At 33.9% G+C, this 25,100-nt stretch overlaps 1 long non-coding RNA gene across 1 annotated transcript; it reads left to right on the top strand.

Moving 5' to 3' along the window:
- The first annotated feature begins 7,970 nt into the window (after positions 1 to 7,970).
- Positions 7,971 to 11,755, top strand: LOC105436989. The gene is made up of 3 exons (XR_004062879.1): positions 7,971 to 8,050; positions 9,625 to 9,724; positions 10,689 to 11,755. It is a non-coding gene; the product is annotated as an uncharacterized LOC105436989 (long non-coding RNA).
- The last annotated feature ends 13,345 nt before the right edge of the window (positions 11,756 to 25,100 follow it).

Raw genomic sequence — 25,100 nt, 5'->3', positions numbered from 1 at the left:
AAGCATGGCTCTTTAGATGCCTTCATATTCTAAATATGACATCTAACAGCTTTACAAAATTGGCCGCATTGTTATGCCGCATGTCTGTGTAGTCCCATATCCATCTTTCTGTGTACAGTGCTTGCTACCTCTATCAAGACTTGGCCAAATTTCGAATCATGTTGATGATTCCACAACATTGTAGTACACACCAGAATGATAAATGAGTAATAACATGACCAACCTGTTCTGATCTATTCCACAACATTTCTTTCACAATGCAATCGCATGACCAATATTACTCAACTGTATCTTTAAACAGTAATCTACCATTGATTGAATTATATTTATACTATGTCACTCCTCCGTCTGAATGCTAAAAGCCCAAATAATTGTGTTGATTAATAACATATTGTTCTGTTACCTCTTAAGCTTCAATTAATAAATTGAATTGAATTGAATTTAAACGGTGACCACAAATAAAAATGTTGTAACCATTCCAATCAAAATTACTTGATATCAATTAAAGATATACGTGCCAGTTCCAATATTCTCACAAATTGCTTACCTAATATAAATATGTTTTTAATACTAAATACGGCTGGCACCATTGGAGGTCTGTAATGATACCTACAACAACAAAAAATCCCCCAACAGAAAAAAGGGTACAATTCTCCGTACATGATTTCGTACATGACGTACAATCGAGGGATAACTAAAGCTTATTACGCTCACATGTAGACACATTCCGAGGTATTGTTAATAGGAAAAGAATAAACAAAGACTTTGAACTCAAAGGAAGTCTGTTTATCTATATTCATTTAATTATTTATGTATTCATTTATGTATACATTTTCCCTTTAATATAGATGCATTTCAATTCGTTGCCATCGTGATAAATCGTTCCGTCAGAACTCGCAAATTCATAATTATAATACACGTCAAAGGTGTCTTATTCGACAGCCTTTTGCAAGAACAAATGTCACTCTGACCTCTTTCCATATATCTTGCATTAAAGAATGGAACAGTCTGCCTGATGATATAACAAATAGTACAACTCTTTCTAGGTTTAGAAGTTTATCTAAAACGTACCTGCTTGAAAGACTGACATAATTTGTATTCGCAACTTAGTAATTTCTCATTCTGAAATGCTTTTTGACCACTAAGGACCTACTCGTCAGTGTGTTTGCTGTGTATGGTGATGTGCGTGTGTGGTGTGTGTGTGTGTGTGTGTCAGAGAGTATTTGTATGTTCTATATTCTGTAGCTTAGTATTTTCATCCATTGTATAATCATACGTAACATTCTTTTTACTGTAAATGTATGTATTTTGTTATAGGGCCCCGCTCACAAGCTTAGCTTCTAAAGACGTCCTAAAACCGTTCAGTTTATGATGTAATCAAGTTAGAATATGTTGATTGATGTACTATTACCAGTCTCTTTTTTATGTAACAGATTATATCATGCTTTGTATGGTTTTGAATAAAATGAACTGAACTGAACTGAACTGAAATAATAATACCATACTTTACAAGGGGACCAAGTAATTCAGATGTTGCTCCCGTCTCTTCTCTCTACAGACCTCCACAGAACGAGATCTTACTGCGAAACAGGTCGGTGCCAGCGTACCGTCAAAAAACATTCGATTCTACTCACAGATCGGGCCAATCGGCGCTCTCCCTTTCGGACAAGTTTGGAGAGGAGAGAAAAGAGGGGTGCCTGGAAAAGAAAAGAAGAAGATCGAAGCAGCCGTGAGAGATTTGTCTGGTACGTCTGTTTCTCAAAATTATTGCGATAATGATTTGGTTGGTATGAATCCTACCAGGTAGAATTTCCTATGTGTTGGTTGTACGAAGTTTACCACATTTCAAGTGCTTGTTCATCGGTTTAATCATTGCAATGATAGATATAGCCCTGTCTACAAAACGGTATATTACAAAAATGCTTATTTCTAAAGGGAAAACATCAATTCTTACTTGTAAATGTTAATTTTGTAAATATGAAAATGTATAAATATTTATTTAATTTAGTTTTTGCATAGGTTTTACTTTTGCCTTAATGTCTATCGTTTGTCTTTACAAATCTTAATTTTGAATTGTTTAGTGTGTGAAATGACGTGTGAAAGGTGTATATTACACAGAAACTTATGTCTTTCCCTCTCTGCTGAATCGTACCCCTTCATTTTCGGCCTGATACTCGGTTTAAAGCATGCAACAAAACATGTTCCATGATAGCCTTTAGATATCCCAATTGAGGTATTTATTCGTGTTCATGAAATTATTGTTATTCGTCACATTTGATTGCCTTGTTATAAAGATGTGAGTTGGTCTAGTAGCACGTTCACTTGATCAGCTCTCTGTCTTCGCCTACAAAATGGCTCAGGCGGTCCCGGTTCGAAACTTTGTCACGACATTTAGATAGTGACGTTGAAGGTCAATCCCCTGACGTAAACAAATAATCGTATCTGATTGAAACACGTCCACAAAAACCCAATTTCACACATAACCATGTTCATGTTGTTCACTTTTGTGAAGACCTCGAGTAAGGAGGGTACATAACCTTTTCCACTATCATTTCTATGCTATCCCGATCCAGGTATAGACGGTGTTGAAGATAACCTCCTGGAAGCTGTCACTGATTTATGGGTGCTTCCTGATCACATCAATCTAGTCAAATGCCTTGGTTGCTGCGTGGAACAGGGTATGTGAGAAGTGGTTACTTTATATATAATTGATGTTTATGATGATTGATTATTATTAATCTTGTCCTTATTTTGATATTTGTTTAGTTCATGAATTAGTAGTTATGTGTAATTTTGTTGTATTAATATCATAAAGCGCATTGTTATTTTCTCAGAAGATGAAATGCGCTAAGGAAGCCTAGGTTATTAATAGTATTATTAGTATTATCTAATTCTAACAACTCTTTTCACAGTTATTACGATAATGGCAATGATGATGATGATAATATTCATATAAATGATTGATACTATCACTCAACTAGTAATAGTAATAACCCTTCTAATACTAGTTATAACAGTATTAGTAAAACTAATATTGACGTTCCATTCTGTCATTACCCATTATGGCGTCACATCCTGTACATACCCATGTTATCCGATACACCGAGTTTTTGATAATACCGTTCTTTCCCTGCGGGGTTACAAAGCGATTCACAATACGCTCCATATCATACTATAAGGACCGCTTAAAAAAAGGGGAGAGCACCATTGAAGCCAATATAAATAATAATAATAATAATAATAATAATAATAGTGGGTTCTTGTATAGCGCTCATGTCAGTCAGATTTTACCCTCCTGGCGCCCTCGATTATTACCCTGGCTTTAGCACGGCTGCCATACGGCACTCTAGCATTTCAAGGAATAAATTCCTACCAGGTACCCAATATAAACGTATACTTATCCGGGCTCCCTAATACAAAATTAAGTCATACAGAAGTTTCTTAAAGAGTTCCAGTTCCACAGCTGTTTATTAGGGAGGTGGGTAAATTTGTCCACAACCTTCCAGCAACAGAAGGAAAAGCACCTAAAATACGTTTCTTGGAGAGCGAGGGCAACCACAAGGAACTTCAAAAAAGTTATAACTATTTTAATATATTTCATTCGGTAACCACTTTGATAAATATTACCTTCTCTGCCACCTGTTGCATATTTCCTGATATTAAATTAATCAGTAGCACCCATTGGTTCTCTTTGCAGCTTTCATCGTTTATGAGTACGTTCTTTACGGCACTCTTCTGACGTACCTACAGACTAATGCAGGCAAGACGCGATCATCGTACCGGGTTTACGCCAATGTTCGCTCCGTTGTAAGAAGGGTGAAGGAATCAGACCTGTTCACGTTTGCCTGGCAGATTGCGAAGGGTATGGCATTCCCGTCCTCACAGAAGGGGAATTAAAATGCAAAGTTAAATCATCTTGAAGTTGAATATTTCCAAATAACTCCTTGGTGCACTCGAATGTCAAGTTGTTTAACTGCCATTTTTCCAATTTAAGAGGTTGTCGCTGACACCAAAATCACCGATGAGACCAAACAATCAACGGAATATATTTAAATTCAATCACTTCTTGCAAACATGATGAACAAAAAATAGCTTACTAAAATTGAAAAAAGGGGAAATTTAGTTCACCCATTCGAATCCCGCAACAAAAGGTTACCCTTAGTTAATTTCTGGTATAAATCGTATTAACGGCAGTTCTCTCCTTCTCGCTATACATATAATTTCTTTAAAATATGATGTTGTCACTTATCGATTTTGTTGAAAGTCACAATAATTTCTCATTAGCAAAGTTAAAGGGGACGAAACAAACGATATATTTATAGTTTGGGTAATATTTTATCATTGTATGCTATCAGGCTACAATACATCATATGGGACACATTAATCTATTTGCCTGTGCACTGTTCTTGCAGACCAACTATGTCATTCCATTATTGCTTATGATTTATAAATTATATTATGTACTCGAATTTATCATCTGAACATATCGCTCACGGTAATCTGCGTGCCAGCAACGTCCTATTGTCGAAAAAAAAAAATTGTAAAATAGCAGACCACGGTTTGACTGGCATCACCCAGACATCAAAGTTAAGTATACAATGAAATCTCTCCTGAATTAAAAATATTTTAGATGGTGTCGGAATGAATATTTATCAACGTGTTTTATACATTTCTGAACGATTACGACAAGAATAATAGACATTGGTGGCGTTTTAGCTGAAGCAAAATAGTATCAGAACCCTTGAACTTGTAGCTCTGATATCATCTATGTTCATTATATACTTGTGATTTCAAATTAATTTCCAAGCTCTTTATGATTTCCCTATTTTAATACATCGTCTTGCAGTATTTTGCGACTGATAATTTGAAAATTTTACCCAACTTAAACATACTCAATAGCATCCCAGAATGCTAGTCTAAAGTGACAACAGAACGAGGGTTACATTGTGATCCCTTGCTGTCGAAAAATTAAAAGGCTCTTTGATATCTTGGAACAAAGTAAACCAATATATGAAATATAATACACCATGAATCAATGTGCATTCGACCTTATTCTTCCATTCTTTTTTGTTCTTTCATGGATAAGAATAACATGCCGAACAATTGTTCCTTTCTTACTGTATCGAGATTCATATAACCATACTTCAAATTGTATACATTACAGATGCTTACAGTGTAATTACATTGTAATTCAATATGTTATACAATATATTATATTATTTCATATTACTTAATTAAGTATCATTTTCATTTCCTCTCTGGAAACACAACAATATTGCATCACCCTTTTATTCAATCTAAAACTTACCCAATCGAGAGATGGCGCTAGATGATAAAGCTGAAATAACAGGTTGATTACCAGTATGTTAAAAATGTTTATTCCAATCGTTTCCTATGCTTATAGTCGTTTAAGGAAACAAAAAGGAACTGATCCCAATATTTTCGTTCGAATATTGTCAAAAAGTGGAATATATATTGAAATATTGCACTGGTCAATTGTACCATCTACAACGATAGTTTTGCCTAGAGGAACCGTGGTTTGAAATAGTAAAATCGTACTGGCCAAACTGGATCTGATCTCTTGCTGGGGTGACTGTCCTTTGTTATCCGACGGGGGTGGGGGGGGGGGTGAATTTGTGGGGTATTTCTCCGGGAAGTTATTGCCCTTGGGGTAGTTTTCTGGGTGATAATTTTCCGGGGGTGGTTGTCCAGAGGGTAATTGTCTTGATACACATCTTAAAGTTGTTTCTCGACTTAAAATCAATAATCGGGTCAGTCACCGTTGGGTTAGTTTTTTGCTGCAAAGTTAAAACTTTTGAGTGCGCACACTGTGTTTGTGTGTGCGTGTGTGTGTGTGTGTGTGTGCGTGTGTCTCCCTATCTCTCTCCCTCTCTTTCATTCTTTCACATTATTCCCTTTATTCGACATAGGGCTAAATCTAAGTCAAACGATTGAACATTTAGGTTTGCTTAAATTTCTTTCTCCACACTCACTTTTTTTTTTTTTTTTTTTTTTTTTGGGGGGGGGGGGGTTAGGTGACAACTGCATTCAATCAATTACATGTGTGTAAGTCTATGACATGAATATGAGTTAACATCCTTCTGTCTCTCGACAGAAGATACACCATACCATCACTCGATTCTGAATCTATGTTATGTGTTGGACCTATGTTTAACATTACATTATAAACTTTTCATTTGGTTGATACTCATACCCCAATTCAATCTGACTTTATGTACAATCATTTTGAAATATTTTACTCATGAGTTTACTTTGATTTGATTTATATTATATGTAATAATTTAGTCGAAGCAAGTTTGGTATGTATTTGTTCACGTATCAGACTTGACAGTGTCTTGTCTTGACTATCTGTACATTATTGCTACCATTAAAAAGAAAAAAAGTTCACAAATTAAAAAAAAATGTCTTATCTCATACATACACCTATATAAAGTGCATTCCACGAAAAAAAAATTATCGATGTTTTATCATAACTTATTATAATTAATAAATGGCCGGCAGCCAGTGAAAACGAATTTGCTAAATATAATTATGGAAATGCAAGCATTGCTTTCAACAAACAGAACTTTATTATTTCTAGCACATATTTCCTGATTGAGGTGTCATATGTAAGTGCCGACAGTGAACTTTCTATGAATGTGACTTTTTTTTTTTAAATTCAGATATCACTCCTCAAATGACTTTTTGGTACTCTTTGATCAAATTGATTTTATTTTGTTCACTCATGTGTGGTATATGCATCAAGCATCATATCAGTTACATCAAATGAAAGAAGAGTGTCATTTACTGATTACAATCGTGATGAAGTTATGATGAAACATCGATAATTCTCGGTTTCTTTTTGTATAATGGGACGCACTGTATTTATGCTTGTAATCTTGCTTGTATTTGAAATCCAACCTCCAGTTTTGGTTACAATAAAGAGATAATAACAATCTATTAACATTGATATATATATATATATATAATAGTTTATATTTTGTTTTCAGATGATACATCGATGGCTCTCACCTGAGGCCATGCTGACCGGTACATGTTCGACAGAGAGTGATGTTTGGTCATATGGGGTTCTTCTTTGGGAGCTTGTTACCCTTGGTGAGAATACCAAGGAAATGTTATTCCCCTTCCTTAACATTTTCTTCTTCCTTTCAGTTTACTTCTTCCAATCCGTTTTCATTTCCTTTTCTTTTCCAAGTACACTAGTCTCATCCTGGTTGATTGGCATGTTAACCTCCACACCGTTTTCCTATCGTTATGACCATATACCCTACCGAAGGAAGGATGGTTTGTAGTTAAGATGGTCCTACATTATGCGTATCGGAAAGGTCGGGGTAGGGTTAGGGTTTGGGTGTATGATTAAGATTATGTTTGGTTAGAGTTTGAATTTTCGTTACGATAGGCCTGATAGCCCTTGTCTATTGATGATTAATGTACCACACACTAACATTTATTTAGTATCAATGCTATGTAGCACAATCGGGATGTAACTTCCCTTGTCTGTTTTCCTCCCCGTCCCTACTCCATAGGGATCGACGTGTTGCCAAACTGAACATTCATATCTAATAGAGCTTCTCAAGTTGTGTCTAGGGCACCTACCCATACCCAACACCAAATTATCAAATTGGTATCCCTATCTAGCTTGAAGGAGTTAGATATGTGGCACACAGGGTCTTGTTATAGCCTTGTTAGAACAGTTATGACTTTTCTTTGCCAAAACAATTTGAGCCCCTGCAAGAATTATCATCATTTATATATTTTGTTTATGTTTACGCTGCTGTTGCAAAGCTATGACAAATGTATGATTTTCTCATATCTGATATAATCTTACATTAATCCAAAATGTGTCTTTTGAACTTCTCCAAGGTGAATTTCTATTTTCATCTTGAATTTTCTTCTTGAAAATGATATTTCAGTTTCGTTGTTATTCATCAGGTGCTCAACCATATCCAGGTGTAAGTGACAGCGAACTGAAAGAACGAATCACGAATGGATATATAATGAGAAGGCCGCTACATTGTGGTGAAGATCTGTAAGTAGCCATCTCCGCATCCTAACACCTTCATTTTTTGGTTTGTTCTTTACTTTATATATTGACTTTTGATTTTCGTTTTAGGTAACGTGTGTCTAATTATATATAATAACTAGAACCCAGCTTGTTATTCTTATTGATGAATGAAAATAAAGTAATATATTATACATTAAGATATATAATTTATGTTTCCTCTAAATAATACAAAAAGCCTAGGATGATGCTATCTATGGTAAATACTGTACTGCTACATTGATGGCCGCACTCGACACATATCACTGTACAAGTCAGGTGTAAATCTATCATAAGTTATGTTTCTATAATAAAAACCCACGATGTGTTTGTGTGGAAACAGAAGCAACATGAGTTGAAAAAAAGCAATTGGATTAAACCAGTTATATTTGGTGCGGGTTATGTTTAAATCGTATCTGGTGTGGTTATTTGTCATGTGTTTCTATCTCTTAGACGAAAATAGCTTCTGTCACATTGAGCTCTCTCTCTCTCTCTCTCTCTTTCTCTCTAAAGCCCTTCAACCAGTGTTGAAGACTCTATTGGAAAATCCATCTACTTAGGTTTGAGCTATCTGGCAGAAAGCGAAACTTTTAATTTAATGATGTATAGGAGTAAGAACCTTAAAGGGAGACACTGTTATCTTCATTGTTAAGAATATTTGTTGACTATTTAGAGGTAACAGTAAAGCACGCATTCATGATTACTTCAGGGAAACGCCGTTTGTCATTTCAACGTATTTTAAAAATAAACGATTCTCAATTTTATCTAAAGATATAAATAAGCTGCGTGACAAAATAAATCACGAGGAGTGGAAATGGGAACTCTTTTATTTACTGCAATCAGAAATGTTCACTCTAAAAACAATTGATTCATTTGTACCCGATATCTGTGGGAGGGGGAGGGGACATGCATGTTTGTCTGAAAAAAGGCTTCACTATATTAGGCAAAATTTATCAAAAAGCAAAGTTAAATGTTCTCTAAATTGGATAAAAATTACCCAAATATAACTGGTTTCATCCCAAAAAAATAATTGTTAATTTGTTCTTGTTTCACCCAATATTGGCTAATTTCACCCTTTTTCTATGTGTCAGCTAGATATTGAGAATAGTACATAAGGAATAAATAAGATTCGCACATTAACCATGTAAGGGAGAAACATGCAATATAGCGGGGACGCAGTGGTGATTCATGACTTGCTAATAGCTCATGATACCGTAATAACAAAATAAAAAGCAAGGTCTATTTTACAGTGCCTTTTTACACACAACAAATGCTTAGATAAAAACTATTAGCTACAGTTTGTTTCTGTGGCTCTTAGTTTATATATTTGTATAGTGATGGGTTGGTTGGGGGTGGGGGTGGGAGGGGGGAGGGGTTCAGCACTTAAACAGAACATGTGCGCCCTGAGTGTACGAGCTTTTTTCGTGTTACTGGTTTACAGTATTGGGTGGGAATACAATGGAAAAAAAAAACACTTAAACAACCTGCGTTTGGTGTGTCAAATAATGTTTTGAACTACTAAACAAAAGCATTGATACTTTTCTGTGAATCTATATGGACAGGTTCAACATAATTTCAGACTGTTGGAAGACGGACATAAAGCAACGCAGCACCTTTCATGACATGCACATCAAAATTGGTTGGATTCTCGAGGGTTCAAATGTAAGTCTAATAAAACATACTTTGGGCGGGATAATACTACTACTACAATAATAATAATAGCCTGTCTTTTATACAGTCTTATTGGGGATTCTGGAGTATTTGCTTTTATTTTCAATATGTGCAGCACTTATATTCATTCAACAGCAATATATATTTGTGTTTTAGGGCTATTCGTTTATTCGTTCCTTTTTTGACGGGGCGGGGGATAGTTCACTGTTGCTCAAACCTCCCCCCCCCCCCGCTCCCCATTTGAACTGATACCGCTACTAGGCCATAATTTGGAACAAAACAAATAGAAGAGAGAGACAGTTGTGGCACAAGGTCAATTCATGGAGCTCCTAAAGATCTCCCACAAATAATCTTCATGAGTGGGAGCTATTCAAGTTTCATGAGCTTTCACTTCCGTTTGTTGCAACTGTCTCCCATCTGACTGTTTTGACTTGCAAAGGTGCATATCAACACTCCCACACATATATACATCAATTTTTAGTAATCTCCAAAAATGAAACTAAATTCATTACCGTGGTTATTATATTTGAAATGAATCGTATTCGTTGAAACTTGTATAAAATAATGACAACTTACTGTCTTCCTTTCCTTCTTTCCCCCTTCCTTGTTAGTTTATTTGTTCAGGACACCACTTAATAGAAATACTACCAGTGGGGCTTGACACATTATTTATAGCACTTTACGTACCATTTAATAAGTGATTTTCTATTATATATCAGAAGGAATAAAATTCCAACATCAATTCATACTGTCAGCCGTTTATGCCCTTTTTTGGCATATTTGTTAAAAATCTAATCGCGTTTTTATATTTGGAAAATGTTTTTTTATAAAAAAAATCACCAATGATTTAATTATGTAAGTTTACATTGAATGTTCGTAATGATACTGAAGTACTTTCCTATTGTAATTATACCAAAGATGACACATATATATTGATCTCCCTTTTTATTGCCAGGATTATCTCTCCCTGAACAGGATGAGTGACGAGGATATTTACACTGATATACCTGACTTGGAATAGGGGTCAAATGGTTAATAATTTTGTTCAGACATAATTTTCTTAGCACACACAACAGTCTGCTTCAAAATGAAACTTGATTCCATGTATATGATTATCATTTTAAATTACTAAAATCAGAACAACAATATTAACGTTATCAATAAACTACTACTACTACTAGAAGTTAATTTATCTAAAAACGTAATTCCGATTGTAAATACAATCCAATACTAATTGTTTTCGTACTACAATAATGATATTTTTAGAATGTATGCCACTCTAAACAAAGTATCATTTCAGTTTATTATTCCATTTCTGATGGAATATATGAATGCTTTGAATGCTTTTGAACTATATATTTTCAGCATCCTTATTAAACTGCTCTTTCTTGTTCTAAAACTATATCTTTAATCTTAGTGTAATTTACCGCAATAAAACAGGTCACTTAGTTCAGCTTTTTACATATTGGTAGGTATATAATCATTTGTACATTAACCCCTGTTAATTCAATCCATAATGTCTGGTGTGATTTTTTTCAACTTTTATTTTGTTATTTTAAAGTGATGTCGTCATCTTTTGTTTGAATATTCACTTTCGTTATGTAGGATCGTATCACTTCTAAGATTTCTTATATAAATATTTTAATGTAGATTCAATGAATATCAATTGTCTCATGAAACATTTCACTCTTCCAAATAATTTCTTAGAACCAATTATTTATCATTTGTGTATTTTGTGTAACTTGCACCGATCATGTTTCTATTCAACTTAACTGGTACTAAAATCAACATTTATTGGAATGAGATAAGATTTGCCCTAAAAATTGTATATGTTTGTATGTTGTTATTTAGTATAATAATGTTCATTCTTATTCTGATTTCGTATATTGTACATTTTGTTCTTCTGATTATCTACAAAACATTATTAATGAGTAAATGTTTGGGTTTAATATGAAATCTTGAATCTTAAACTACTTATTTTGATAATAATAATGATAATACCATCAATAAAAATAAGAAGAAGACGAAGAAGAAGAAGAAGAAAAAGAAGAAGAAGAAGAAGAAGAAGAAGAAGAAGAAGAAGAAGAAGAAAGAGAAGATGAAGAAGAAGAAGAAGAATATGAAAAGCAATCGTAGTAGTATCAGTAAATAATAATAATTCAAAACATTACTAAAGACGGCATATTAGAAGTTTCATATACATTTGTAATGCATTACAATCAGACAAATACTGTTAATTCCGTGCGTGGTTTTATACAATTTATTGTATTCATTCACAAGAATGATTCTTGTCGAAATACAGCTGAGAATTGTGATTAAATAGAGTTTATTACTTCATAGAAAGTATGCAAAAAAAAGAAAGGTTTAAAATATACCCAGCAGTGCTTGAAATAAATCGCCCCATTCACTATGACAAAGAAACACACTCTATTTATAATAAATATGCATACATATAGTTCTCTCTTAGTCTAATTGGTTTTCATTCCTCATGATACTACCTATCTCAATATATCAATCACTTATTTGATTTACATCAATTAATTTCCTTTGACATGAAAGTAGCTGTGCATGTTTACATGTATGCAAATTATATTTGTTTATGATGTATACAGGTGATTGAATGCATGTTGGTTCATAAATTAGGACGTGCGACTCATCTTTATTCCTATTTGCAACGGATATGAGAGACTTTTCCTTTGATTAATAATAATTGTTACAACAATCATTGAAACTCGAGATTATAATGATCATAAAATGATTTTCCTTTTCACGCTTTTTCATGGCAATTATCGACAAAATGTATCTTCACGGAGAATTTGATAACAAATAGAAATTTAAGTTATCGTTGTTTCGCTTTATTATATCGAAACCAATCAGCCCCAATTCGTATATACAAGGACAAGTAGTTGCGTATTAATATGGTGCGAGAAAAGGGAGTATGATCTATTTGCGCTGGATGTGAGATTTACACACACAAAACATTCACATTTTAAGAGGTTCCTTACCTAATACTAATATTTTGAGAGCATTTATAAAAACAAACCTTTTTCACTAATATTGCAGTCACCTATATAAATGTGTACGCACATATTTTTTTGGTACAGCTAAAATGTATTAAACAAACCCGAATCTGCCCCCGGCTTTCTATTGGCTAACGAATATCCAGTATGACGAAAAATAAGAATAAGGTTAAAAGAGCTCATACGGACACCAGGTCAGAATTGTAAAAGTAATATATTAAGCTTCGTTTAAATATGCTATTACACATAAAAGTATGTCGGGGGTATGTATACCCCACTCCCGTGACCTACTCCCGTGGGGGCGGGCATTATATCAGATACTTGAACAGACAACGTCAAATTGTAAATTATAATTTTGGTAAACAATAAAGTACTCAAAACCATCATTCTACTTCCATAAAGGAAAGTGATACTTGTCATTTAGTTCCACATGCCAGTCTCTGATACAATGATTGCGACAAACGTTTGTTTTATTTCACAATTTGTATTACCAATTTACTTGTCATACGCAAACTCAGGACGTCCTAGGCAAATGTAAGCGTTGGTATAATAATAACACCTAATTCATACATTTTATACACTTCCTCATTTCGATCTTCCACACATTACAATATTGTGTTGCGTCTTATCATGTTACTTCTTTCTAAATTGTACATGAATTATTTCAATCTTTTTATATGTACATCGAACTATAGTTTGTTGATAATGTGAAAATGAAATATCGATAAAGTACCATATACAACGCTGATGTAAAATTATTTGTAATAACCACTTATTAAGTATTCCGGTGTGAAGGATAACTATTTCTATCTTAAATGTTTTATAGTGAATGCCTTATTGGTTAACATCTTATTAACATGAATAGTACACACACAATAATGTTATATGAATGTAACTGTTTTCGTTATTATTGGTTATGATAAAAATATAATGTTTACATTTTATCAGATTCCGAAAAGTGTGTGGAACAAGATATTGAAATAAACACCCCCCCCCAAAAAAAAAAAAAAAAAAAAAAAATTAAATAAAAAATAACAAAAATAACAAACAAACAAGAAAACAAAACAAAACAAAACAAAACATGCACACTTTGCATTCATGGTGTTTGTATAACGTACAGAAAAAGTGAGTGAAACATAAAAGTAAAATATACACAAACCAAATTTAATCTTTGTTTTATGCACGTGCTCTTGAAATTTTTATAATTCGTAGCATTACTATAATTAAAGTATTTTGTATATGCCGAGAAAAGGGGTGTAAACATCTTGTTTAATCGATTAGAGGAATGAGGTAACAAATGAACATTTTAAATTATTTTGTGTACAGTTACGCTAACCAACACATAATCATGTGATCAGTTTATTCGTCAACAAAGTTTTGAATATCCGTAATAATTCATATTATTTGCATCATTGTTATGATTAAGATACAATTCGTACATTGTGTTCATTACTGAACAAACTGGAAATAATGATAATGTGGTAGTTAACATTGATTTTACTAAATGACACTTACATTCCCATTATTTAGAGATAAGTTGTAAACACATCATCAAGACCATCAGTGTGATCCTTAACAATACTTCGCCTATCTGTACTAATTTCACAATAAGTTGACGCACCTTCGGTGTTCACATAAGTAGGCTCCTCCGTCAGATTAAAATGTGCCTCCACTTGCTTGCGGACGAAAGTGGGGCTAGCGTTAAGTACAGCATCATGATCATCATCAACTGAGGTGGTGGAATTGGAAACATGTTGGGTATTACTAGCTCGGAATTCGCTCTTTAGTATAGGTTTCATTGCCATGTAGGTATGGGTTGCTTCGGGACAATCTGGAATTACATTTGTGAGGTCTGATTGGTCAGTGTAATCCTTAATAATGTTTTGAATATCTGTACTAATTTCACAATAAGTTGGCCCACCTTTGGTGTTAACATAAGTAAGTTCCTCCTCTAGATTGGAGTGTGCCTTCACTTGCTTGCGGCCGAGAGAGGGGCTAACGAAAAGTACATCATCACCATGATCGTCAATTGGGGTGCTGGGGTGGGAGACTTGTTGGCTAGTACTAGCTGAGGATTTGTACTTCTTTATAGGCTTTAGGGCCATATAGGTATTGGGTGCTTCGGAAACCTCGGGAATTGCGTATGTGGAGTCTGATAGGTCAAAATTCATGTCCAAAGACTGTAAAACGAAAGAGAAATATAAAGGACAATATTGTGAATGGTAGTAAAATAACAAACCGTATTTTACTTGATTAATGCACAAGAGGTAGGTTGCACACATCGTCGTTTAAAATCAGTTAAAACAATAACAAATCGACCAAAATAAACCGAGAAATAAACAAACAATTAAAATGACCAAACACTGTAAAAACAATCAACCACTGAAAATCCCAGATTGATTTATCTCATAAATTTATCTCATGTGAAGAGATAACAATAACCTCAATGCATCATCCGAACATGATTTTTTTAGACTTTAAACTGAGTTTTGAATTTTCCGTAATGGGTCCTTATTCTTAACAATTCTTGCGAGTGTTTTGCTTACTAAATATCTGAAGTATTCAAACATTCAAATGAAAGGTTATCGATAAGTTTTCTTCACCTTAACACCGCTTTTTGATGTTGGCTTGCTGGTGTGAGATGTTTCACCATCTGTTAGATTTCCAGAGGTCTGTAAAGCTGGATTTGATGATCCTTCTGCTAGTGAATCACAAAAGGAAAACTCATTTTGAGGTGCCAATAACATTATGGTCCGATTTTAGTACGTAACGAATCAAAACAAATTGGGCAGATAATCAATTGGTCTTCTTCACCTAAAAATCTTTTTTATATTTTGTCTTTCTTTCTTTCGGCGATACTTATACTACTCAAGAAGTGCTGTGTATCTAGGGTATTTGGAGTATTACCCTTCACTTTATCATACCATTGTTATATATTATTATAATATGCGGCAGCCCTATAGTTATTGTTAACTTCATTTTTGACGTCAATGATAACGTCACCCGTTCATGGTGCTATCTAAAACGAGACGATTTCCACCACGTTCACAAACAACAAGGTTCACAATACTGTCAGCCCTACTGTTCATATGAACTTACAACAATCTTTCTTCCTTTTCATTCCAAGATTGACATATTTCGATACGACGAACGATATACTGGGTTACTACGTGTGTAGGCCATTTGGATAAAAGGGAATGATTATCATTATATTAATCAGTTATTGTATAACAAACAATGTAAAACAGTCCGTTGTTCCTGATTCCTACTATGTGTCATATTCACATTTAATTTCATTTTCGTTAGAATACAATTTGACAGCTTGTTTTCTTCACACAAACAAACCATACGCATGAAGACTTCTTACAATAATACAAGACTTACCATCTCTCTTCTTTGAGCAAATAAAACCACCAACAAATGCCAGTACAATTAATAGCATCACCACGCCGGAACATCCAGGTATAACAACATTAAGTCGTATGTACCATGTTCCCTTCACAGGTTCTTTAGAGCAGAAACAAAACAAAAGAGGATACCGTTAGCAGTCTAATTATACATTAATTTATTTATCAATTGAATCCCTTTTTTAAACTTGTTTATATTTTTGTCCAATGGAACCGGTCTCGTGTTTGATGGTCTTTTATTCCTAATAAGATATGAATTCAAGGTCGAAAAAAAGAAGAAGAAAACAAAAAGTGAATTTGTTTAAAGGTATGTTAGAGAAAATCGTTCAAATAAACGGTTGGTTTAAACAAGCGTGAACATTTCAGTGCATCACTGATTTTCGTTAGCGCTACTTCACTGATCCCATCATTGTCATATAACAAGTGATGTTTCTACAATATGATATGAATAAATTAATATTTATGAAGTGAGAAGAAGAATTCATTCAGTTTCAGTCATGCTTTATAGTTCCAACGGCTAACAAAACAAAAAAATCGTTAACCTTAGTACCTGTAATCCGCCATAAACATGACATTTGCAAGGATTCTTCTATCTAGTTCACACACAACAGTCACATACCCGCACACACGCGCAAACACATTTATATATTGAATATGTATACTTTGTGTGTGTGTTATTTTTACAACTCAAGAGTGAATATCTGGGCTAAAAATATGATAACATGAAACGAGCTGCGGTGTTATTGTTTTAAGCAAACGACGATGACAAAGTAAAATATAAAAACCTAGTATTCCAATCAGCAAAGGAAAATACTAAAAACATTGAACAAATAAATGCACGACAGATGACACATATACAATTCATATATGTTGGACACTTGAATTTTGCATTTAAAAAAAAAACGAGGGAGGGGCAATTATTTTCTAAAATTGGACCCATTTAAAAAAAAACGGAATGATTTTTGTTGAAGAATTTACATCAAACACGTATATAATTGCAATGTCAAAGCTATTCGTTTATCATTAAAAAAGCTCAAAATAATTATTCTCAATAATATTAACAACCACCCACATATGCACACATACGCACGCACACGCCAAACGTGCAGTAATTCACACTTTCTTTGATCTCTTGTAACCTCAAATGAACTCTTCCAGTATTACTAAAAATAACTGAGCAATATTTCCACTCCAAAGTTATTACTGTCAATAAGTGCCATTGTTTAGTGTTAATAATATGCATGCTAATACATGTCCTACGTACCTTGACTTGAAGGGCTGAAATGTGTTGTGTAAGAGGTTCCAATGCCTGTGAAACGTATTACAACAAGAACATTTTAGTTTCATTTGGGTAATTTGCTCATCTATTATTCATTAATTAGTTGAGGGATTTATTGATTAAGTCTGTAACTAACAAACTTGCATTATTGTTACTGGTAATATCATTGTTATTATCATGTGTATTATTTAAGATTCAGTAACGTTAAGCCGTCTGGCTTTCACATTATATTTAATACGCAGAAAACAACAGTAAAAATATTTATGATGATAATAACATATCAATAATAAGTATATTGATAACAAAGTTATAAAACAATTATAATTAGTAGGAGGAGGGAAAGGGATTTTAGTACCACTACTACATATACTTATACTACTACTACACCTGCTACTACTTCTAATACAATTGCTAGTACTTCTTCTGCTACTACTACTACTACTACTACTACTACTATTACTACTACAATTTACGTGTATTACTAGTATTACTTCTGCTATTACTATATCTACTACTACTTCTGCTACTAATATTCCAACTATTACTTATTTTCCTACTTTTGCTACTCCTTGTCTCCCACTGCTTCTACTACTACTGATATTCCTACTGCTATTACTATTACTACTACTACTTATATCACTTCTACTTAAGGTATACTACTTCTTGATATATTTATTGTATATTGTACTGAAAATAATACTTCTACCACTAATAATAATAATTGAGATAATATTAATAATAATAGTAGTAATTAAACGAATCAAACAAGAAAATAAGCTAAAAAAAAGCTTGGGATCCGACTCAAAACAAAAGTTAGCAAGATTGCCGTATACAATCCGTTTGATATTCTTAAGAAATGTTATTACCAATTTCACCAGTTTTGTCGAGTATTTCTTAATATCAATAACATGTTTTAATTTTGAACGTGATGACGGTATGTGGAATCTATAAAGAAAATACTTAAAATGAATAACCTTGTACATTTCCATTACTTGTTGTCATTCTGTGACTTTCCTTAGAGCTTCTCTCCAGAGTTTTGCTGTTGGTAGTGAGTTCTCCTATACATTTTAATTAAATTTAAAGAAACACGTTGTTTTACTTTTTTTTTAAATTCCATTAACGAAAACGCAAGCAATAAAACAAAATGTGCGCATAACCCACCCATGCATTTTATTTCCTTTTTTGTTTGTGTCATTATAGAATCGTAGTTGATTATTTTTTTGAAGATTGCTTTGTTCTATTTCAATTGGTAGTTTAGAGTTTTGTATACCCATACGCTCATTAAGCGGAGAGCCGACAAATAGATATTGTCTATTAGGGTACACTTTCAACTTCTTTTCAAAATAAGATTAAAATTCAAATAGTAATTTATTGTAATAGAATCCACAATTGAGGAATATCTTTAATACGCAAGTACATACAGAACGTAATAAAAAAAATACAAAATAACCATTGAAATCATCATTGAAATCTTTTAAAGTATATAAACAATGTTCTATTAGAAATGTGAAGTAAAATATGCAGAGCGATTTGTGAGAATCGATCAAGTATACAAATAATATATTTACAAATACAAAACGAGAACCAAACACACATTCTAGGGTTATTATCAATGCATAATAAATAAAGAAGATGCCAAACTGGTTAAAGTCAATTTCCTGCTAATCGTTGGAACTAACAAATAAACAAGCAAACATAAAAGAGTAGCAAGAAAGTACACAAGAATATTCCAGGAAAAGTGACATCCTGCTAAACTCTTTTTAATTGCATTGTGCACGTTGCAGTTAGAGGTTGACGCAAGAAAATGTTACATTTAGTGATGCCCTGTAGCGACATGTAATACTACATGCATATTTTCTTTTCAGCCACCGAATGAGAATAATATTCTCTTTGTAGTTTTGTTTTTGTGGGGGATTTTCGATATTCGGCTGAGCCTTAATATTGTCAATGCTGTAGTAGCGTCCAACCAGCGGGCTTGAATTTTCATATAAAATAAATCTTTCTTTGGCAGTGTTAGGCAAAGGTCCTAAACGGAATTTTCCGTTTGTAATAAAGCACTGTGGGTTTTAATATCTTCACAAAAAACTTTTAGGCTAAAGTATAGTGGGCCATGAATTTGGAATAAATTATGACACTGGGCATACCATTACCCTTCAAAACACATTGTATAGTCATTGTGTCTGACTTGCAATTTGTGCATACTTTATTTAATTTTGTTATAATTCTTATCACTTATTACCATAGGTAGAAGAATACATTATTAAGAAGTGTTCAGAAAGCGATATTAAAACATCATTCACCAGTACAATAGGGAAGAAGCAAACTTTTGATAGATCCATTCTAAATATGACTACACACACTGGTTCATGAATAAGTTAATCAGAGAGAAGTTTTTAAAATAATAAACAAGTAATAACCTGTGTGTACTGTTTCCTAGGTAAATATAATTATTGGGAAGCTTACCGTCATTTGTAATAAGGACTGATGTCTGAATGTGATCAAAAGGTGAGTTGAGAGCCACCTTGCAAATAAGCACGATGTATTCATCATCTGCATATGTTGGAGTAAAGTGTATCGTCCGTGTAGGCACAAGAAGACGTTCATCATGTTCATCATTAATATATTTTAGAGAGTCAACGTAAACATTTAATCCGTTTGGAACTACCCACTCCAAAGTGATTGCTGGTTTCACCGATGAATTTGTTTTACAGACTAATGTCTTGTTTTCCCCTTCTGCAACCGTGAGTGATCCTTGATTCTGTAGAACTGTTCCGTCGGCCTTTTCGACCAGGATCAACCCCTTTGGTGGAACTTGAAATTAATTCAAAAGAAGGGGAAATTGACGATATAATTATACCATTAACACAATTTTGTTGTATCCCTTAGTTTAAAGTAATTATTTTGATAAATTTGAACATTCAGAATAATCTTATTTGATCACCGACAAATTAATAAATAAATGATTTAAAAATAAATGAATTGATGAATGAAATTTGGCCTCTCCCCTCCACTTGCTTCATTACTAATATAAACATTTTGCTCCGGTTGTCTCATTTTCGCCAGCACAAACGTAGCTAGTTCGCGTATATAGCAGACGGCAATCTGCGGATCAGACGAGACTTGATAGTGATTTTGTATGTGAGATTGCTTTGCTAAATATAAAATACAAGAACCTTTTCCATAACATGTGCTATACAGGCAATGGCGAGCTGGCGACCTATTTTGACCAAATTATGGTGGGTAAACTTTCAAAAGTCAATGGGACATGGAGTTCCAATGAAAGAGCTAGTGATAACGTACGTCGGGGTGGATGTGCATTCGTTTATACAAAAACTGAATTTTTAACGATTTTTGTGTGTGTTAAAGTCCATAGGCTAACATGTTTATAGGCTGCTGGACTCTGACGATAGTGGGCGGTATCAAATGAGACTAAACAAGCTATATGTTAGAACCAAACTCATTGGTCGGACCAATTCCATTTTTAGCAGCGTCAGGCGCGTACGCAGTGGGGGGGGGGGGGGGGGGGTTAAACCCCCCCTCGAGTTTTTTTATGTGTATGTTTTGTGTATGTTTTTTGTGAACCCCCCCCCCCCTTTTGATTTGTTTTGTTTGTTTTTTGTTTTTTTTAATTAAAAAAATCAATAAAATAAAAATAAAAATTCTGCAAATCGCTGACCTGAAAAAGGTGACCTTACCCCCCCCCCCAACGGAACAAAATGTCAAATTTTCAAATATCGAGACCAAAAAACCAAAACAAATGGTCCTCTTACCCCCCCCCCCCCCCTTTAACTTTAACCTTTCATTTGATTTGTGTTAATTTGTTCTAAAACGAATTTAGAAAACAGACGGTGGTTTATAGAAAAAACAACCTGGTTGAAGTTTTTGTTGAAAATGGAAACGAATTGTTAATAATAAATACCATTCACTGTCAGGTTGATTTTACAAATGTCTTTGTTGGCTGGATAAATCATAATAATATCATATACATCTTCATGAACCAACGATACGTTCCGAATCTTCATAGTGCTGCTGATAAACGTAACGTTTCTTCCCAATGTGTGTCCTGTAGTATTTGTTTCACACGGAGTAGTACGCCTGCTGCATGCGAATAATATCGTGTCATCACTTTGCAACCAGGTTATCGTCACTCTTTGGTCGGTTCTGCTGATCCCGAGACACGTCAAGTTTACGTCCACCCCAGCAACTGTTTCAACATCGGTTGCACCTTTAATGGAACATTTAATATATTAAAAGCCAACATTAACATTTATACTGCTAGTTTTATTACTGCATTTTCAACTTTTAATTTAAACAAATGTATATATAATCAAATTTTGCTTGAAATACAAAATTGATCCTGTTTTTGTATAACAAGGTGTATCATAGTGAATATAAGTATAGAGTCTATCTCATTGTATTTCGTTGTTTTTTAATGAAAAACAAAAGTTATACATAGAAAACTTAACTTATTGGACACTCTCAATTATGTTCATGTTTTCGATGTATTACGTAGTTTTGTTCAGATGAAATTCAAACAATCACCGTTAACCAATTGTGTGTGGAAATTTCAAGTGAGTTAGAAATAAATCTAAAAAATAAATAAATAAAACAAATATAACTTTTAATATCAATAATTTTGCGTCATTAGGTCATTGGAGGTGGAAATAATTAAATCATCATACATTTACTACAATAATTTTGATATAGCATGAAGATATTTAAAAACGAGAATAAAATATTAAGACATGGCTTCGGTATATGAGGTATATAGGTTTCAGAAAACCATCATTGCATACAACAGTTTGTACACAACAGATTAATACTGATGATTTCCTATGTCATACTTACGATAAGAACAAAATACGAATCCGATGAGAAAGAAAAAAAACTGCCACATAGTTTTTGGCTTGTTTTTTCACTCCGGTTCACCAACGTACAAAGAAATCCCTTTTCAATAGGAGAAGTAAACTGTTTGTCTAAACGTCTACAATACACAAATTCAACCAAGTGGAAGACGGTCTTGCTTTACCGTAATGTCTAGCACGTACATTATCTTACAGATGGCGCTATGCAACTCAAACTGAAGACCATGTTAAAAGGCTGGCCATTTCTTTTAAAAGACAAGAGTTAAGTTCTGGCCATGCAATTGCAGTTAAAGTTGATCATGTAGCATATACGTATTAATGTGTACTGCACAGTTCTGGAATCATCATCATGATAACAAATTTGGCCAGTCTTGGCATATAATGTGACCCACATTTTAAAGATGTAACATATCATATTTAGAATACGAAGGCATTTGGAGATCCATACTTTTTTAGGGAATTTGTTTACCTCTTTCCAAAATTCAACCTTCTCTTTAATGGTTAATACATGGTGCATAATGTATTAATATATATATAAACGTCTTTTAAGAACACTTCCATTCAATATCACGGAATGAACTACATATTATACAATGCTTGAACACAATATTATCAAGGGATAAAGGCTCTATATGTTTGTAAGTTGTTAAGTAACACAGTAACCATCTTAACATTAACACAATTAATATGTCCTAACGGTTAATTGATTTTTTTTTTTTTTTTTTTTTTTGGTGCAATGGTATATCAAAGAGACAGGGCATATGCGTTTAAGCTTTTGTTGATGAAACTTCTCCGGATGTGGAACAAATCTATGATAAATACACAACGTTGACTAGTAGGTCATAATGAAAGAGGATCTGCCCCTGTCTTTGTAACCAGCACCACATGATTAGGTTCAGTGATTATATAAGATGGCCGACCAAAGGCATACGCTAATGCTGGGTGATGCTGACGCTAGATATTCTCTCATTGAAAAGGATGTGCTTGGTATTGTATTTGTACTTTAAAAGTGGAATCAGTACACATTTGGCAGTGAATTAAATGTGTTCACTTTAATACCACAAGCCTGTTTGGAGTATTTGCAAGAAACCACTAGATCGAGCTCTAAAGCACCTATACGGAACGCTTATACGCGAGCTGTGGCATTATGTTATCGTGGTACGATATCTTAAGCCCCAATCACACCAAACTAGGTCTCACTACGTTTTAGAGCCGTCCTAGAAGATCGTAGAACGGGTTGTTGTCGGAGTAGAATTCTTAAATAATGTTTATAATACGACCCTAGTACGTTCATAAACAGTCCTCAATACGTCCCTCTCGTCTGTAACCCGTCCACAGTCAGTTCATATCAAGTTAAGATCGGGTAAATTTGCCATTTACAGGCAGTTCAAGCGAGTCCGTAGTCAGTTTATACCCTTTATTAATTGCTGCTAATTGATGCTCGACCACAGCACGTTGCAGCATGTTCCTAGTAGGATCGAAGTACGGCAATTCCGTTCATAGTACGGCAATCAGTCCATTTGAAGTACGTACTCCTCGTTTTAAGTACGTTGTCACTCCGTCTAATTGCAGGATGGGGACAATTTCGAACAGGCTCAACGTTCTACAGCACTTTCCCGTATAGCCAGTTCGAGCGAGTCCAGAAAGTTCTTAAACAGTTGCTACTACGTTCAACTCCGTTCGCACACAGTTTGAGGCCGTTTGGCAACATTTTCCAAAACGTATGAATTCTATAGTTCTTTTTTAAACTCATTCAAAACTGTGTATGATCATAACTTCGTTGTTCGTAAAGTGAAGAAATGAAAACTGCCTTCACTGTTAAAATACATTAATAACCAGTATAGATTAAATAAAAAATGTTTTCACAAAAGAATCAACAGCAGTGAACGTAAATATTAAAAAAATGTAGAAATTAAATAAACTCAATTTTACAGTCTGTACAACAACATTGTGATCTATTACAAAAGAATAGAAATGACATGTCTAAAACTTGGGAAGTTATTAATGATTTATTAAGAAAGAAAAGAAAATGCCAATATCCTTATTATTTTCTTAAAGGTAGGAACAAGTTAACTGATCGCCAATTGATTGTAAATGAATGTAATTCTTATTTTTCTACTATTGCTAGAAAACTAAAATCTGAACATATTCAGAAATGTACATGGAATTTTAGCTCTTTTTTACAAGTGTAACAAATCAACATATTTTATCCTACCAATGAAACAGAAGTTTTAGATATTGTCAAATTGCTCAATTCAAGTAAGAGCACAGATTTTAAAGGAATAAGTCAGTATATTATAAAAACATGTTATACATTTCATTGCTAAACCTATTGTTTCTATATGCTGTTTTGTCTTGTTTTGTAGAAATAATCCCAATGGCAGCTATCATACAGCTAAACTAGGATGTGCGTGCAACATGCTGGTATAGTGACAGTGCATGAAGTAATTCAAAACAGTGAACGATGTCTATTATTTACAATAAAACGTTGGACGTGCAAATAAAAACCGAGACGTGGAGTCTACAGTAGATTGGACCCAACAAGAGGGGGCAACGCTCTGACGATGAGTAGAGCAGCCTCCTGGAAGGTGGTCACTGTTGGAGATATTACCGCAGCAGCTGATAGGTGGTTCCACGTACAGATGGTGCGAGGATAGAAGGAGTACTATCTCACCTTGTTGTCAGGAAAAGTCCCCAAGAATTTTAAAGTAGGAATAATCATACTCATATTTAAAAAAGAAGATCCCCACATATGCTCTAATTATCGAACAATAACATTACTCCCATGTTTTTTTA

Source organism: Strongylocentrotus purpuratus, unplaced genomic scaffold (assembly GCF_000002235.5).
Source record: "Strongylocentrotus purpuratus isolate Spur 01 unplaced genomic scaffold, Spur_5.0 spur5_scaffold_1, whole genome shotgun sequence".
Classification (NCBI taxonomy): domain Eukaryota; kingdom Metazoa; phylum Echinodermata; class Echinoidea; order Camarodonta; family Strongylocentrotidae; genus Strongylocentrotus; species Strongylocentrotus purpuratus.
Note: the sequence above shows the minus strand (reverse complement) of the source record. Positions and strands in the feature narration are given on the sequence as shown.